We start from the raw sequence: 17,604 nt of genomic DNA on the forward strand, positions 1-17,604 counted from the left end.
CCCCCATGTATCTTCCATGCACACCACTCAAAGCAGGCATTGCCCATGCAGCATGCTCACAGTGTACTCACCTGTTTGTCTGGAGGACCGTACAGTTGCGTGTACTAGGGGAGGACACCATCCACTAGTTTCTCCAACTCCTCCGAAGTGAAGGCAGGGGCCCTTTCCCGAGACACTGTAGCCATCATCGCTTCCAGACACAGGTCACAGCAGCAGTTGCAGTGTAGGTCCTCTCCTGTTTAAGGTCAGGTATCAAGTGAGTGAACAGACAGAAAATGGCGGTCACTTCCGCGGCGGTGCGTACCGTCACCACCGGCGTTCATCGTCATTGGCTCCTGGGACCCATAGGGCCCAATGTCAACCAATGCAGAATTGCGCCGCGGTCTTCGACAGCCCACTGCGACAGTGTAGAACGCCAGCGCAGTTACCTCATATCCCCTTGTCCCACCTTACAGGTCAGGCAGCCGCCATTTCAGGGGGCCACATGGGATGGAAAAAAACTGCGTCACACCTATCTAGGCCGGGAATACAGACAGATACCGTTACATTGTGGATTAATAACGTTTCTGCAAATAACACATTGTGATACCTCAGTGCTGGATGACTCTCTGCTCGCTGTTTTCCTCCATAGGGCACATCCGCTGGGGCAGGTGATGAGAAGGCGGCATCCTCCGGTGTACAGACCCCTGGTGGACCTGTTGACAATGGAAGAGAGACACATCATAATCACATGCATACTTGATCGTGCAACAATCCTATAACTGTGTGCCCAGTTGGAACCAGACCTGATGTCAGCTAACCGCCATCCCACAGGGATACCCCCTCTAGTGCAGGTCCTGTCTGTACTCCATTTCCTGGCCAGTGGGTCCTTTCAAACAACAGTGGCCATGGCATCAGGGATGTCCTAGCCAATGTTCTCTAACGTGTTGTCCAGAGTGTTGTCTGCCCTGCTGAAACACATGCGCAGCTACATCGTTTTCCCTCAAGTGGAGGATTTGCCCTCAGTGAAAGGTGACTTCTATGCCCTGGGACATATCCTCAACATCATTGGTGCCATTGATGGTACACATGTGGCATTTGTACCCCCCCGCAGGAATGAACGGGTGTACAGAAACCGGAAGAGCTACCATTCGATGAATGTGCAGATGGTGTGTTTGACAGACCAGTACATCTCCCATGTCAATGCCAAGTATCCAGGCTCTGTGCATGACGCTTACATTTTGAGAAATAGCAGCATCCCTTATGTGATGGGACAACTCCTGAGGCACTGTGTGTTGCTAATAGGTGAGGCTAAGGTCCCAATACAGTTGACATAGGTGTCAGGGTATGGGGTTGTCCCTAAGGGTTAGTGTGTGTCTAACTGTTGTCCCTCGACATTTGCAGGTGACTCTGGTTACCCCAACCTGTCATGGCTACTGACCCCAGTGAGGAATCCCAGGACAAGGGCAGAGAAACCCTACAATGAGGCACATGGGTGAACTAGGAGGATAATCGAACGCACCTTCGGGCTCCTGAATGCCAGACTCCGGTGCCTCCATCTGACAGGTGATTCCCTATACTGCTCACCGAAGAAGGTGTGCCAGATCATCGTGGCCTGTTGTATTCTGCACAACCTGGCTTTACGATGCCAGGTGCCTTTTCTGCAGGAGGATGGGCCAGATGGTGGTCTTGTGGCAGCTGTGGAGTCTGTGGACAGTAAAGAAGAGGAGGCAGAAGAAGAGGATATCGACAACCGAAACAACATCATCATGCAATATTTCCAGTGAGACACAGGTAAGAAGATGTAACTGCTTCCCACATCTCTATTGTTGGAGCTAGCATAAGTATGTCATTTTCAGTCAGTGTATGGACCCTGACTTGACACTTTGGCTTTCCATTTCACATATCTGGGTCCCACTTTGTGCCCTCTACTATGTTTACTCCTGGCCTACAGCTGTGTTACATTGGTATGTGAACAAGTAAATTGACATTGCTATGTTCCATAGATATTGCAATTACACATTTGTGAAAGCACAGACTGACTCCAGACTGTTTTGTGATTGAAGTGTATTTATTCCTGTGCAAATAAGTGGAGGGGTTGTAAAATGGGCTGGGGTAATGGTGGAGGTATGACCATGGCAGAATCCAGTCCATCTGTTTCACAGGTGCATTGTCCAAAGGGGCATAGGAAGTGGAGCAATGGCAGTTTAAGGATGGACAGAGTGACATAGTGGGACAGAAGGGTGACTTTCAGGGGGTTCTTATTTCCTGGCGGGGGTCTTGGCAATGTTCTCTGTCTTGTTCCTGGATCTCAGGGACCGTTTGTGGGGTGGTTCTCCATCTGCAGGGGGTGGGGTGCTGGTGTCCTGTTGTTCCTGTGGCGGTGCCTCCTGTCCACTAGCACCGGCGGAGGTGGAGGGCTGTTCATCGTCAAGGCTAGTGTCAGGGGCCCGTTGGTGTTGGTGTTGGTGTTGAGAAGGTCTGCCAGCACTCCTGCAATGGTGACCAGGGTGGTGTTGATGGACTTCAAGTCCTCCCTGATCCCAAGGTAGTGTTCCTCCTGCAGCCGCTGGGTCTCCTGAAACTTGCCCAGTACTGTGCCCATGGTCTCCTGGGAATGGTGGTAAGCTCCCATGATGTTGGAGAGTGCCTCGTGGAGAGTGGGTTCCCTGGGCCTCTTCTACCCTTGTCGCACAGCAGTCCTCCAAGCTTCCCTGTTGTCCTGTGCCTCTGTCCCCTGAACCGTGTGTTCACTGACACTGCCCCCAGGTCTCTGATCGTCCTGTGTTAGTGGGGTTGCCTGGGTTCCCTGTAGTGGTGGACACACTACTGATTGGCGTGCCCTGGGGGTAGAGGGATGGGCCCGCTGGGTGGGTGCTGTGCTGGTGTTTCCTGAGGAGGGAGGCTCTGTGGTGGTTTGTGACTGTGTCAGGGGAACCGACTGTCCAGAGGTCCCTGATGGGCCGGGCTGGTCATCTTGATCCAGGCGTGCAGAGCTGCTGTGGGTCTCTTCTGTGGGGGGACTGGATATGTCTGACACCTCCTGTCCGGTGACGTTAGGTATGGGTCCTGCTGGGGTGTAAATGCTTAGTTATTGTATCTGTGTGTGCCATCTTGTGCAATGGGTGAGTGACCCTCTACTCCTGTGCTTGCATTATTGGCTTGGTCCTTGTGTGATTGGTGATTTTGGGGCATGAGTGAGTTTCTGTACTGGACATGCTTTGGTGATGGGTGTCCATGCATTGGTTTTACATGCAGGGCTTGATTTTGGGATGTGTGGGTTGTGTTAGTGGGGTATCTGTGGGTTGTTGGGGTGATGGGTGTGAGGGTAAGGGTGGTGGTATGTGATCGCATGCAGGTGGGGTGACGGGGATTAAGTAGTAAAGATTTGACTTACCAGAGTCTAGTCCTCCTGCGAGGCCCTCAGGAAGCATAATTGCCAAGACTTGCTCCTCCCATGTTGTTTGTTGTGGGGGAGGAGGTAGGGGTCCACCGCCAGTCCTCTGTACAGCAATCTGGAGTCTGGATGCCACGGAACGTACCTTCCCCCGTAGGTCATTCCACCTCTTCCTGATGTCATCCCGTGTTCTTGGATGCTGTTCCACTGCATTAACCCTGTCGACAATTCTGCACCATAGCTCCATCTTCCTTGCAATGGATGTCTGCTGCACCTGTGATCTGAATAACTGTGGCTCTACCCGGACGAATTCCTCCACCATGACCCTGAGCTCCTCCTCAGAGAACCTGGGGTGTCTTTGAGGTGCCATGATGTGTTGTTGGTGCTGTGTGAGGTGGTGTCTGTTGTGATGTGTGAGGGGATGTGTTGGTGTGTGTTGTTTGAGGTGTGTGGATGTTGTGTAAGTGATGGTGTTGTGTGTCTGTGGATGCTGGTGTTGTTTTAGGTAGTCTCTCTCTCTGGCCTTCTTTCAAAATTTTGGTTGCAAGGGTTTGTGGGTGATGTGGGTGTGTGCTTTATATTGGACTGGGTGTGTGGGAGTGGTGTGTGTATGTGTATCAGGTGTGTGTATTTCGAATTGTCCAATGTGGTTGTGTTTTGTAAATGTGTGTGTATTTTAAGCGCGGCGGTGTGTACCGCCAATGGAATACCGCGGTTGAAAGACCGCTGCATTGATTCGTGGGTCGTGTTAGTGGGGGCGTATTCCTGTTGGCGTGATGGTGTCGGTTTTGGTATCGCCAGTTTATCACTGACCTTTGGTGTGGCGGACTTGTGTGGGTGTCTGTATTGTGGCGGATTCCGAGCTGTGGGTCGTAATACCTGTAGCGTAATTCCGCAGCCACAGCGGTATGTTGGTGGTCTTCTGCACGGCTGAAATCGGGATTTACTGCCAGGGTTGTAATGAGGGCCTTAAACACATCCATGAATTCCCCATTACAGACTTTATCCTTCGTTGACTGAGTGAGATGTGCCCCCAAAGACATTGGCACCCCCATATAAGGTCATTTTTTGTTCTTTATACTGCCGCCAGCTGAAATCCTTTCTGTATTACCTGCCACCTCTGCGCTAGAACTTCCAGTGCTTCATCAAACCAATGTACCAATCAAGGGTGAGGTTTTGGTATTCTCCAAACCCAAGCTATCACTGGCCGCTTTATTGCCCCTTCAGCATTTGTTTGAATGGAGATATCCTTACCTCCCAAAATACCCTAGCCTTTTACAAATGACCAGCCTGGGCTATTCCCAACTGCAACAGAAACTAAACTCTCGACCAACCCTTTTTCTCACCTCTGGGAATGAATCTGCCTGCAGGTAATCGCATTTCTCTTCTACGTCCCAGATCGCGCTTGGTAACCACCATCTGCAAGATACCAATGCTCCTTTCCTCATTAGTCATCAACCCACTTTTCTCATTTACTTCATGCTCCACCTTATTACCCACTAATTCATCCACAATTTCACCCTTCTCAATCTCTTGGTCATCTTTATAATCCAGCATCTCCCCCTTCCTCTTAGTAAAGCCTTCAAAAATAGCAGCTTCCCAGTTGGTAGATGGTTGCTCATCAATGACCTCTCTGTTCTCCGATTCTAGCACCACTCCTGCCAACTCACTCAAAGTAAGGCCATTCACTCCTGAATTAGCCCTCACTTCTGACTGGTGTTTTAAGGGTGCCCCAACCCTCACCAGCACCTCCACTGTTGCAGTGGTCACCATTGGTTGACTTGTTGAGGTCTGCTCCCTTGAGCCGCTCATCCCAAAGGAGTTGCCACACATGGCATTTTCCTCAGCCACCCTGTGCTGTGCCTGCCACCAAAGTAACTATAACTAATACCCTTCAACCTGAAAAAAAGCCTTCACAAAATCCTAACCTACATAATCCCCTATATTCCCCCACAATTCCTGTTCATACTATGTTGTAACATGTTGTGCTGGCAACATAGCATTATTATCTACCTCCCATCTCTACAACTTATAAATCATAGGGCTGTATTATCTGTGCACATCTGAATAATCATGCATGGCTAAATCTAAGCTTGTGTGCTGAAATACCCCTTGTTCCTCCATGCCACCTCTCTACTGCATCTCCGATACCTCATCTGAGTCAATTACAATGATCAGCCATTTTCTTAAGCGCACCACATGTACTTTCCTCTAATAGGTGAGGCCGCTTTCGAGCATGCTCTGAAGTCTGCTTACTTCATTGTTCATGCTTTTCTTTTTCTATTTGCAAAGTACTGGCACCGTGCGCATGCGCTCTCACAATATCAGCCCCCAAGCGGTGCACCTGCATCACTGCACTTCTTTCTTGAACACCTCTGCCAAGACCACCCACCCGTTGCCTGCTAGACGTTCCACAGAGGCGAACTAAACGCACCCCCCCCCACGCAGCACAGTTCAACTTGTCTTGAAAACAGGGACAACCACTCCTGTCACTACTGCGCCTCCCAGAAACACCGGCTCAGGTGAGGAACATGCCCGTCTACTCTACAGTCTCTTTTGTTGGTATTTTTTGGATTTCTGAACCAGCGAAGCGCAGGCTAAAACAGCAGCAGCAAACCCCTCAGTCGATGCTCTTTTAGGGCATTTAAGACCTATCCAGTCCGGCTCTAACACACCTGCCTGCAACAAATCCTCACCATCCTCCTCCTGCAACATTTGTAATGCCTGGAATACCCTACTGGGTTGAGCCATATTATTTGACTAAAAGTTAACAAAATTCTCTTCAAACCGACTCACAACCAGACTTTGGGCTACCTTCACTACAATGACATCTAAGACCATGACCTGACTACCTGTGTGTGACAGTGGCCAAAGAGGCACCCACAACCCACCTACCTCTTATATCCCTCTGACTAACACCACCCCAAAGGACCACCCATCACCAACTCACACAAGCCTTTGCGTTGTGGATGGCACCACCGATAAGCCCAGTGGGAGACCGGGCAAGCCTGACCCCCCTCTAAGCCCCCAATGTCTTTTAAACTCTTGGTGGGGTTAATGAAAAACATGTGAGCCAGAAACAAATCAGTAAACTCAAAAAAAGTAAAAATAAACAAAATAATAATGTCCTGCCGTGCACTGCATGCTATGAGGTTGGTAAAATAAATCCTAGTGATTGTAATTCAACAGAATCCCAAGAACACAAGGACAGTCAAGTTAACAATTATCTAAAAATATTAAAACATGACAACCTTGGGTGTGCGCAGGTAATACATAAATCAAGTAAACGCTCATTATATACCATATTGGTGTTTACAACAGATGGCATTGGTCACGAAAAGCTGTGATAACCAAATGTAAAACACAATTATACTAAGTAATGCTGAACAACTGAGTGACCTCAAATCGAAACAATATATGACTCTCCACTGTTCTTCCCAATTATAATCAAAAACATTTCTTTGCTTTACACATTCTTCAAACATTACCAAACATGATTATAGAGTGCACACTAATGGAAGGACAGAAATGTAAATATTGATATATAAATGATAGAACACACACCACAATTTCTGTAAATTGTAGGAAAGTCACTCTTTTGGCATGGTTACCCCACTTTTTGCCTGCTATCAGTATGCTTTGCCTGTTTTCCCTGAGATCCTGCTAACCAGGACCACAGTGATTGTGCTCTCTCCCTCTAAATTTGGTTGCTTAGGATTTTGCACATCCCACACTTGGCATACTGGTCCCCCCAGATAAGTCCATACTATATGGTACTTAGGTACCCAGGGCATTGGGGCACCAGGGGTTCCCCATGGGCTGCAGCATGTATTATGCCACCCATAGGAACCCATGCAAAATGTGTCTGCAGGCCTGCCATTGCAGCCTGCATGAAAAGGTGCATACACCCTTTCACTACAAGTCATTAGACCAGGTCACTGTAAGTCACCCGTAGTAGGTAGGCCCTCCTAGCCCAGAGCGCAGGGTGCAGGTCCCTGTGTGTGAGGACATCCATGCATGAGCAGAGATGCCCCTATGAACTCTAGCTCAATTACATTAAACTTTGTAAGTGCAGGGAAGCCATTTTACCTGTGTAATGGACACAGGTCTCCTGTGTCCAGCTACATAATGGGAAACTCCGAACCTGGGCATCTTTGGTATCAAACATGTCGGAATCATACCTCAATACTGTTGCCAGTATTGGTTGTATGCTTCCATGCACTCTGAGGGCTCTTTAGAGGACCCCCAGCATTGCTCCTCTCAGTCTTCTGGGGTTTTCCAGGCAGCCCAGGCTGCTGCCACCCCTCAGACAGGTTTCTACCCTCCTGCTGCTTGATCAACTCCCCACCAGATTCAAGCTACCCTGGCTAATGAAAGGAGACACCCTGAAAAAGGTCCCAAGATGCTTGTTTCTGGTCCAGGGAGGACCTGACCTGGCAGGTCGTGCTGGACTGTTCTCATGGGGAACAGGGTCAAAACTGCTTTGCATATGGATGGGGTCCAAACTGGAATGGCATGTCAAGCAAAACAACTGATGGATTAAACCCTGATCTGTAACTGTGGGTGAATGTTTGATTTGCTCTGCATTCCGTCCGTCATCTGTTGTTTTAGTATTTGTCGCCCCAAGTGGGAGGGGTATGCCCAGACGTGGGCCCAATGCTTGCTATGCCACCAGATTCAAGCTAGCCTGGCTGATGAAGGGTGATATCCTGAAACCGGTCCCAGGATGCTTGTTTCTGGTTCAGGGAGGACCTGGCCCGGCAGTTCAGGCTGGACTGTTCCCAAGGGGCACAGGGTCAAGACTGATTTGCATACGGCTGGTTTCAAACTGAAATGGCATGGCAAGCAAAATAAATGATGGATTAAACCCAGATCTGTGACTGGGAGTGAATATTTGATTTGCTCTGCATTCCGTCCACCATCTGTTGTTTTTGTGCTTGATCAGCTCAAGCAGAGGAAGGGGGAACAAAGGATGTCCTGTGGAAGAGGGAGGTAATACCCTCTCCCTTGGAAATTGGTGTGAGAATGCTTAGGAGGGGTAGCCTCCCCAAGTCACTGGTATGATTGAAGGGCACATTTGGAGCCCTCCCTGCATAAACTGGTTTGCACCAGTCCAGGGACCCCCGCTCCCTGCTCTGGTGCAAAACTGGACAATGGAAATGGGAGTGACCACTCCTGTGTCCATCACCATCCCAGGGGTGGTGCCCAGAGCTCCTCCAGGTGGCCACTTGATTCTGCCATCTTGAATCCAAGGTGGGCAGAGGCCCCTGGGAGCATCTGAGTGGCCAGGTCTGGCAGGTGACATCACAGCTCCCATCTGATAGGTGGTCTCCTTACAAGTGACCAAACCCCCTTAGTGGGATATTTAGGGTCTCCCTTTTGGGTGGGTCCTCAGATTCGACATGCAAGATTCCAGCAGGATTCCTCTTCATCGTTTACTTTATCTTCTGGCCACCGGAACTGCAACTAGACTCTTCAGGAACCAAAAATTTGCAACTTCAGCAACAGCTCCGCTTTGCAAGATTGTTTCTCCGGCTCCTTCCAGCAACTGCAACATTTCCCTGGCTGTGCATCCTCTGAGGTTGATGAGACTCCAGCCTGCACCAAGAAGTAAAAAGGAATCTCCTTTGGAGTGAAGGAGTCACTCTCCTGCATCTGCAGGCACAAATTGCAACAATGACTGGCTGCATGGAACTTCTCTCCTCTGGAGTTGCGTGGATCCTGCATCACAAGTCATGGTCTGGAGTGGTCCCCTTGGTCCTCTCTGCCAACTATCCAACCTGGGAGGCGGTAAGCCCTTGTCTCTCCTTAAAGGATAGTACCCCAGTGCACCGCGATTCTTGCAGCTACCAAGGCTTGGTTGCTCCTGCTCTAAGGGATCTTCAAGCTTCATGTAACCCTGGCTCCCACCACTTCTTCATGCCAAGCATAGTCTCCTCTCTGCTGGTCCAGCAACCCCTGTTAGGGTGTACTGAGAGGGCCTCACTGCGAATGCTGTGCCTGCTGCCAGTGGGTTGCCTGTGGAGGCTGCCTTCTCTTCTTGTGACTTTTCCAACTGCTGAGGTTCACCCCAGACTCCCCTCCTTTGGGTCGGGTCCCCTGGGTTGTGCTGGTCCTCTCCAGCCTAGCAACTTGTCTCCTTCCTCTCTTGCATTTGCCAAGACTTGTTGGTGGTTCTTCAGCACCACAGACCCACTGCAACCAGACAGCCGACATGGGACACCATTTGCATCACTTCAGGGACTCATCTTGGGCTCCGGTGCTGCACAGATGGCCTTTTGTGTCTACCATTGACCTAGTCCTGCATCCACAGAAGGGTGGGTAGTGGCTCCTGCCACCACTGGATACTCCTACATGAACTGGACTTGGTCCCCTTCCTTTGCAGGTCCTCTTCTGCCAGAATCCACCTTTGTTTTTTTTTAGTCTTGTCTGGGTCTTGCAATCCTTTTCCCAAGTCCTCCTGTTGGTTTTGGGGAAAACCAGGTACTTACCTCTGCTCACCTGGTCGCTGGGGGTCACTCTGGTACTCACGTCTTGGGGTTCCTAGTTCCTCCAGCTCCCCTCTAATGATTCCACATTCTTGGTTGGGGGGCTTTTTTTCGCATTCCACCATCTTAAGATAATGGTTTGGCCCTCCACTAGGGCCTACACTATTTTCTATTGCCTTTGCCAATGCCTATTGCTTTTTATGCTCCTTACTGATTACTGATGTGTATATAATAGTGTGTTTGCTTACCTCCAGTTGGGGAGACTGGCTAATAGTATTCTGTTGTTTGTGTTACCTAACAATGTACCCTTCTTTTTGTAACACTGTATGGTTCTTTTATCTGTGATTGTGCTGGGTGACTATAGTGGTATTGCATAACTTTGCATGGCTCCTAGATAAGTCTAGGCTGCTCATCCACAGCTACCTTACCTCTAGACACTGTCTACACTTCACTAATAGGGGATACCTGGACCTGGTATAAGGTGATAACACCATAGGTGCTCACCACAAAGCAGGCCAGCTTCCTACATAAATCATCAATACTTTTTAGCAAATGCTCAAAAGCAGAGTTATAGTGTGTATCCAAAATAATGCTAAAATTGACATCAACTGATGCTCAAATGGTACATCAGCCCCAAGGTGCACTACTATTATATCTATAAGAGAAATCAGTCCAGTTTCATCAATTTAATACATACTTATCCAAGTTTTGAACATCAACATTTTATTAGAAACATGATTCAAGTTTTACACATGTAAACCATGTCAAATGTTTCTTCGAGTATGTTGCTTTCAAGATTCTTAACGAGCATTTGCAATGCATTTTCTTGGGTTAGAGCTATTGGCATTGTAAATATAACTGGACTTTTTTTCCACATAAATTGGCCAACCCTGCCTCATAATTTTGTCTTTTCCTGCCATATAATTCCAGTGACCCAGCATTTATCTAAAGCACTTCCATTTACCTTATTCCTCTATCTTAAAACATACACAATTATCATATAAACCTTTTTCTCAGAAATAAACTTTTGACATTAGATTGTAATGCTCAAAACACCATAGCAAAATTATAATTTCAGATGAATTGGAGGGTGGAAGGAAAGAGGGAGCTGAGAGTAAAGATGGAGAGGACAAGTGGCATAGTAACAGTTTCATGGGCCCTGGGGTAAGAAAGGAAAATTGCTGACCTCAATTCTGGTAGGAAAGTACACCAGTAATTAGAGTTGAGGGAGGTCCATAGGTCTCCGGGCGCTGTTGCCACTGCACCTGTTGCTCCATTGATAAGTAGGCCTCAGGAGAGAAAGCGGAAGGGGCAGAAAAAGAGAAGCAACAACAACAACAGACAAAAGGAAGAAAGAGAAGGGGTTTCAAAGAAATAAAAGAAAGAAAGAAAAGAAAGAACGAGAAAATGAAAACACAACTAAGAGAAGAAATAGAGCAAACATGCGAGGCAAAACAAAAAGGCAAGGAAGCTAGGGAAAACGAAATATAAAGAGGAAAACATAGTGAAAGTGTTTAAAAGAAAGAACAAATGAACATAAGAGAAAAAAAGAGAGATGGTGAGAGAAACAAGCAGCGAAAGAACCAGGGCATGTATGTACTGACACATTTCCTACAGACACAGAATGGGAAAACCACTTTGACACTTCGGGTCCCAACATGTAACTTGTTGCTTCCACATACAGATGGGAAAATGAGGGATTTCTAGTAAAACATGAATTGACAGATAAAGATAAGAAAAACACCAGAGAAAGGAAGGAAAAAGATCTAACAAAAAAGTGAAAGGACACATACTGAGTCAAAGAAAAGAGCAAATAAAAAGAGAAAGAAAGAATGAAGGGAAGAGAAAAAATAGTGAAAGAATAGATGAGTGATGAAAAAATAGAGGAACGAAACAAGAAAAGAAGTAACTACGTTTTTGCAAGTTTGAAAGAGGAGGTAGCAAGAGGTAAAGAAATAAAAAGGAGAGGAGTAGAAATAAACAGTTGAAAGACAGAGTGAAACTGTTAACATGTGGATTTTAAGAGCTGGAAAGAGAAAAGTGGGGAAGAAAGAAAACATTGAGCGTAAACAGAGTAAAGGAAAGAACAGGAGTGAGGTGAAACAGAACCTCTGAAATAAAGATGGCAGTTAAGAATAGATTGAATTGGCTCCCCCACATCATAGACAGAGCTGTGTCCCGGCCCAGTGCTGCAATAACAGGAAGGCAGCGGGAGAGAAATGAGAAATGGAGCACCGTGTAATTCCTGGTAATGGAATAATGGTATGCTGCAGGCTAGGGTTGAGGTGCACTGACAGATTTGTATGTGGGCTGCAGTACTGTAATAGAAACGGACACACAAAGTCAGAAGTGAGGTATATTAATGGAGCTATGTGTGTAACCTAATACTGGTGTGCCAGTGTTGCCAAGTGTTAGCCTGGAGGTGCCCTGATGAAGCTGCGAGTGGGGTCCAGTATGGGAGTGGCATTGGCTCTGAACCACAGAAGCGAGGAGTCCTGAAGGGCGTGTGTGTGAGCCTTAGTACTGAGATGAAATGTGCACTGAATGTTAGAACTGATGGATTCTGGTGGAGCTGTGGTGGTTCCCGTCAACAGGGGAGTTGGACTTTAGACTCGAGGTGCACAGGCTGAAATGTGTTTTGCTCTTTTGGGTCCAGTATTGGCTTGGCAGTGAGACTGAATATGAGAATCGAGCAGCTGTAATGGAACTGTATGTGAGCGGGTACAGTATAGGAGAGGAAGTGACCTCAACGGGGTAGAACTGAGGTTCACTGATAGAGCTGCCCCCGAGCTCCTAGTACTGGAACAGCTGAGTGTACTGCCTGCAAGAACAGATGTGCTTTGGCAGACGGTGTGTGTGGGGTTTATGGCACTGGAACGGCTGAGGGCTTGGAGTGTGTGAACTGCAGTCCACTGATAGAGCTACACATGAGGTCCCAGTACTGGAGCACCAGAGTGTACTGAATGCAAGAACTGAGGTGCTCTGGCAGACAGCCTGTGTGGGGTTTCTGGCACCGGCACTGCTGAGGGCTTGGAGTGTGTGAACTGCAGTGCACTGATGGAGCTGCGCTCAAGGTCCAGGTACTGGTGCAGCAGAGTGTACTGACTGCAAGAACTGAGGTGCTCTGGCAGACAGGATGTTTGGGGTTTGTGGCACTGCCACGGCTGAGGGCTTGGAGTGTGTGAACTGAGGTTCAGTGATGGAGCCACACTTGAGGTCCCAGTACTGGAGCAGCAGAGTTTACTGAATGCAAGAACTGAGGTGCTCTGGCAGACAGCATGTGTGGGGTTTGTGGCACAGGCACGGCTGAGGGCTTGGAGTGTGTGAACTGCAGTCCACTGATAGAGCTACGCATGAGGTCCCAGTACTGGAGCACCAGAGTGTACTGAATGCAAGAACTGAGGTGCGTTGGCAGACAGAGTGTGTGGGGTTCATGGCACTGGCAGGGCTGAGGGTTTGGAGTGTGTGAACTGCAGTGCACTGATGGACCTGCGCTCAAGGTCCCGGTACTGGTGCAGCAGAGTGTACTGACTGCAAGAATTGAGGTGCTCTGGCAGACAGCGTGCGTGGGGCTCCTGGCACTAGCATGGATGAGGGCTTGGAGTGTGTGAACAATGGTGCACTGATGGAGCTGAGCCCAAGGTCCCCGTACTGGAGCAGCAGAGTGTACTTACTGCAAAAACTAAGGTGCTATGTCAGACAGTGTGTGGAGTTCCTGGCACGGCTGAGGGCTTGGAGTCTGTGAACTGCGGTGGATTGATGGAGCTGAGCCCGAGGTCTCATTACTGGAGCAGCAGAGTTTACTGATTGCAACAACTGAAGTGCTCTGGCAGAGAGTGTGTATGGGGTTCCTGGCACTGGCACGACTGAGGACTTTAAGTATGTGAACTGTGGTGCACTTATGGAGCTGCAGCCAAGGTCCCAGTACTGGAGCAGCAGAGTGTAGTGACTGCAAGAACTGAGGTCCTCTGGCAGACAGCACTTGTGGGGTTTCTGGCAGTGGCACAGCTGAGGGCTTGGAGTGACTGAACTGTAGTGCAATGATGGAGCTGCGCTCGAGGTCACAGTACTAGAGCAGCAGAGTGTACTGACTGCAAGACCTCAGATGCTCTCGCAGACAACATGTGTGGGGTTCATGGCACTGACAGGGCTGAGGGCTTGGAGTGTGTGAACTGAGGTGCACTGATGGAGCTGAGCCTGGGGTCCCAGTACTAGAGCAGCAGAGTATACTGACTGTAAGAAATGAGGTGCTCTGGCAGACAGCATGTATGGGGTTGATGGCACTGGCAGGGCTGAGTGATTGGAGTGTGTGAACTGAGGTGCACGGATGGAGCTAAACCTGTGGTCCCAGTACTGGAGCAGGAGAGTGACCTGAGGTGCTCTGGAAGACAGCGTGTGTGGGGTTCCTGTCACTGGCACGGCTTAGGGCTTGGAGTGTGTGACCTGAGGTGCACTCATGGAGCCATGCCCGAAATTCCATGACTTGAGCAGCAGCGTGTACTGACTGCAAGAACTGAGGTGCTCTGGCAGACAGGATGTGTGGGGTTTGTGGCACTGGCATGGCTGAGGGCTTGGATTGTATGAACTGAGGTTCAGTGATGGAGCCACACTTGAGGTCCCAGTACTGGAGCAGCAGAGTTTACTGAATGCAAGAACTGAGGTGCTCTGGCAAACAGCATGTGTGGGGTTTGTGGCACAGGCATGGCTGATGGCTTGGAGTGTGTTAACTGTGGTGCACTGATGGAGCTGCGCCCGAGGTCCCAGTACTAGCGCAGCAGAGTATACTGACTGCAAGAAATAAGGTGCTCTGGCAGACAGCATGTGTGGGGATAATGGCACTAGCAGGGCTGAGGGCTTGGAGTGTGTAAACTGAGGTGCACTGATGGAGCTGCACCCGAGGTCCCAGTACTAGAGCAGGAGAGTGAACTGAGGTGCTCTGGAAGACAGTGTGTGTGGGGTTCCTGGGACGGCTGAGGGCTTGGAGTGTGTGAACTGAGGTGTACTGATGGAGCCACACCCGAGGTCCCAGTACTGGAGCAGCAGAGTGTACTGACTGCAAGAACTGAGGTACTCTGGCAGACTGGATGTGTGGGGTTTCTGGCACTGGCACTGCTGAGGGCTTGGAGTGTGTGAACTGCTGTCCACTGATGGAGCTGCGCTCAAGGTCCCGGTACTGGTGCAGCAGAGTGTACTGACTGCAAGAATTGAAGTGCTCTGGCAGACAGCATGTTTGGGGTTCATGGTACTGGCAGGGCTGAGGGCTAGGAGTGTGTCAACTGAGGTGCACTGATGGAGCTGTGCCCGAGGCCGCAGTACTGGAGCAGCAGAGTGTACTGACTGCAACAATTGAGGTGCTCTGGCAGACAGCGTGTGTGGGGCTCCTGGCACTAGCAAGGATGAGGGCTTGGAGTGTGTGAACAATGGTGCACTGATGGAGCTGAGCCCAAGGTCCCAGTACTGGAGCAGCAGAGTGTACTGAATGCAAGAACTGAGGTGCTCTGGCAGACAGCCTCTGTGGGGTTTCTGGCACTGGCACTGCTGAGGGCTTGGAGTGTGTGAACTGCAGTGCACTGATGGAGCTGCGCTCAAGGTCCCGGTACTGGTGCAGCAGAGTGTACTGACTGCAAGAATTGAAGTGCTCTGGCAGACAGCATGTGTGGGGTTCATGGTACTGGCAGGGCTGAGGGCTAGGAGTGTGTCAACTGAGGTGCACTGATGAAGCTGTGCCCGAGGCCGCAGTACTGGAGCAGCAGAGTGTACTGACTGCAACAATTGAGGTGCACTGGCAGACAGAGTGTGTGGGGTTCCTGGCACTGGCACGGCTGAGGGCTTGGAGTGTGTGAACTGAGGTGCACTGATGGATCTGCAAGCGGGATCCCAATACGGATCAGAAGTGGGCCCTGCCTCTAAGGATTGCAGAACCCTGGTAGAGCTGGGTAGCCCAGGCTTTAAGCAAATCTAGCCTGATATATAGCCTTGTTTACAGTTAAGCACAGAGGAAGAATGCTCTGCAAACGAAAAGGAAACCTTCCCTGGACAGGAGCAGGAAACAAAGTAAAAAAAAGTCTCTTATAGACCAGATAAACAAGACAAAGGCCCTCATTTCAACCCTGGCGGTCGGTGATAAAGTGGTGGTGATACCGCCAACAAGCACCGCGGCGGTACTGCCAACAGCCAGGCAGAAGACAATGTACAGCCAACTCTATTATGACCGGCCTATCCGCAACCTTTTCCGGGGCGGTACAAACGACAACAAAAGCATGGCGGAAACAGTAAACAGAAGGCAAAGGACTCACCTCTGGAGACTCAAGGAAGAACCACAACGCCATGAAGCCCGAACTGCAGATCTTCCCCATGCTGGTCTACCTCCTCCTACACCAGGAATACAAACGCCGGCGACGATGACCACAGTGAGTACTGGTGCCTAGCACACAGGGGAGTGGGGAGGAAAAAGAGAGTGACACACACACACGCAACACCCCCACCCCAACACCATATCCACAAACAGATGCAACAACATTACACATCCACCCCCTACCCCTCAGGAATAATGCAAGGACAAAAGGAAGTGATTGAAGTGAGTGTAATAAGATAAAAAACTAGAAATACGTCCTCAAAATTCAAAACAGTATTTACAGATATACAAATGGAGGGACACTGCCCAGTCCATAATGTCCGTGAGCCACATCACATAGGTCAAGGCCCCACTTGACTCCTGCATCAACAAGGAGAGAACACTGCTGGGGCATCAGGTCGAAAATACACAGGCACCTCAAGGGGAAGGCGAATGGGGAGGCACCTCAGCCAGAAGATGGTACAACACCTCTGGTCCTGGAGGGGGCTACATTCCCTGTGCAATGTCCTGGGGAGTGCAAGGCCACAGTCTCTCTAGAGGATGGTTTGCCCACTGCTTGGTCCTGGGGAGTGCAAGGCCACTGTCTCTCTAGTGGGTGGTTTGCCCACTGCTTGGTCCTGGGGAGTACAAAGCCACAGTCTCTCTAGTGGGTAGTTTGCCCACTGCTTGGTCCTGGGGAGTGCAAGGCCACATTCTCTCAAGTAGATGCCTTCTTCCACAGGTTCTGGAGGGGGACTTGTGCCCAGTGTGCTTCATCCTGGCAAGGAGAGGGTGAGTGGATGCCTTCTTCCACTGGTTCTGGAAGGGACGTTGTGCCTAGTGTGCTTCATCCTGGCAAGGAGGTGGTGAATGGATGCCTTCTTCCACTGGTCCTGGAGGGGGCCTTGTGCCCAGTGTGCTTCATCCTGGCAAGGAGGGGGTGAGTGGATGCCTTCTTCCACTGGTTCTGGAGGGGGCTTTGTGCCCTGTGATGCAGCACTTGGGGAGTGCAAGGTCACAGTCTCTCACCTGGGTGCATACCCACACCATTTGCAGTGGGCAGGATGCATAACACTCCATGGAGGCAGGACTACAGCCCATCTGCCAGCAGCGACGGCTGCACAGTGGTGGCAGTGCCGGTACTGGTGTCGGTGTTGCCAGTGGTGCGGGGAGGCTCCAGCCCTTTCCCAGTAGCCTCGGATAGCTGCCCAGTGGGACTGCTGCCAGTGGTGCTGGTGCATTTGGCCGTGCCGATGGCGGTACAGGTGGCGGTGCTGCCAGTGGTGGGGGGAGGCTCCAGCCCTTCTCCTGCAGCCTTGGACGGCTGAAGCAACATAGTTGGTGGTGGGGGTTCAGATATTGTCACAGCACCAGGCCTCCTGTCCCTCCTGCCTGCAGGGGCAGGC

This window comes from Pleurodeles waltl, chromosome 2_2 (genome assembly GCF_031143425.1).
Source record: "Pleurodeles waltl isolate 20211129_DDA chromosome 2_2, aPleWal1.hap1.20221129, whole genome shotgun sequence".
NCBI classification, from domain to species: Eukaryota; Metazoa; Chordata; class Amphibia; order Caudata; family Salamandridae; genus Pleurodeles; species Pleurodeles waltl.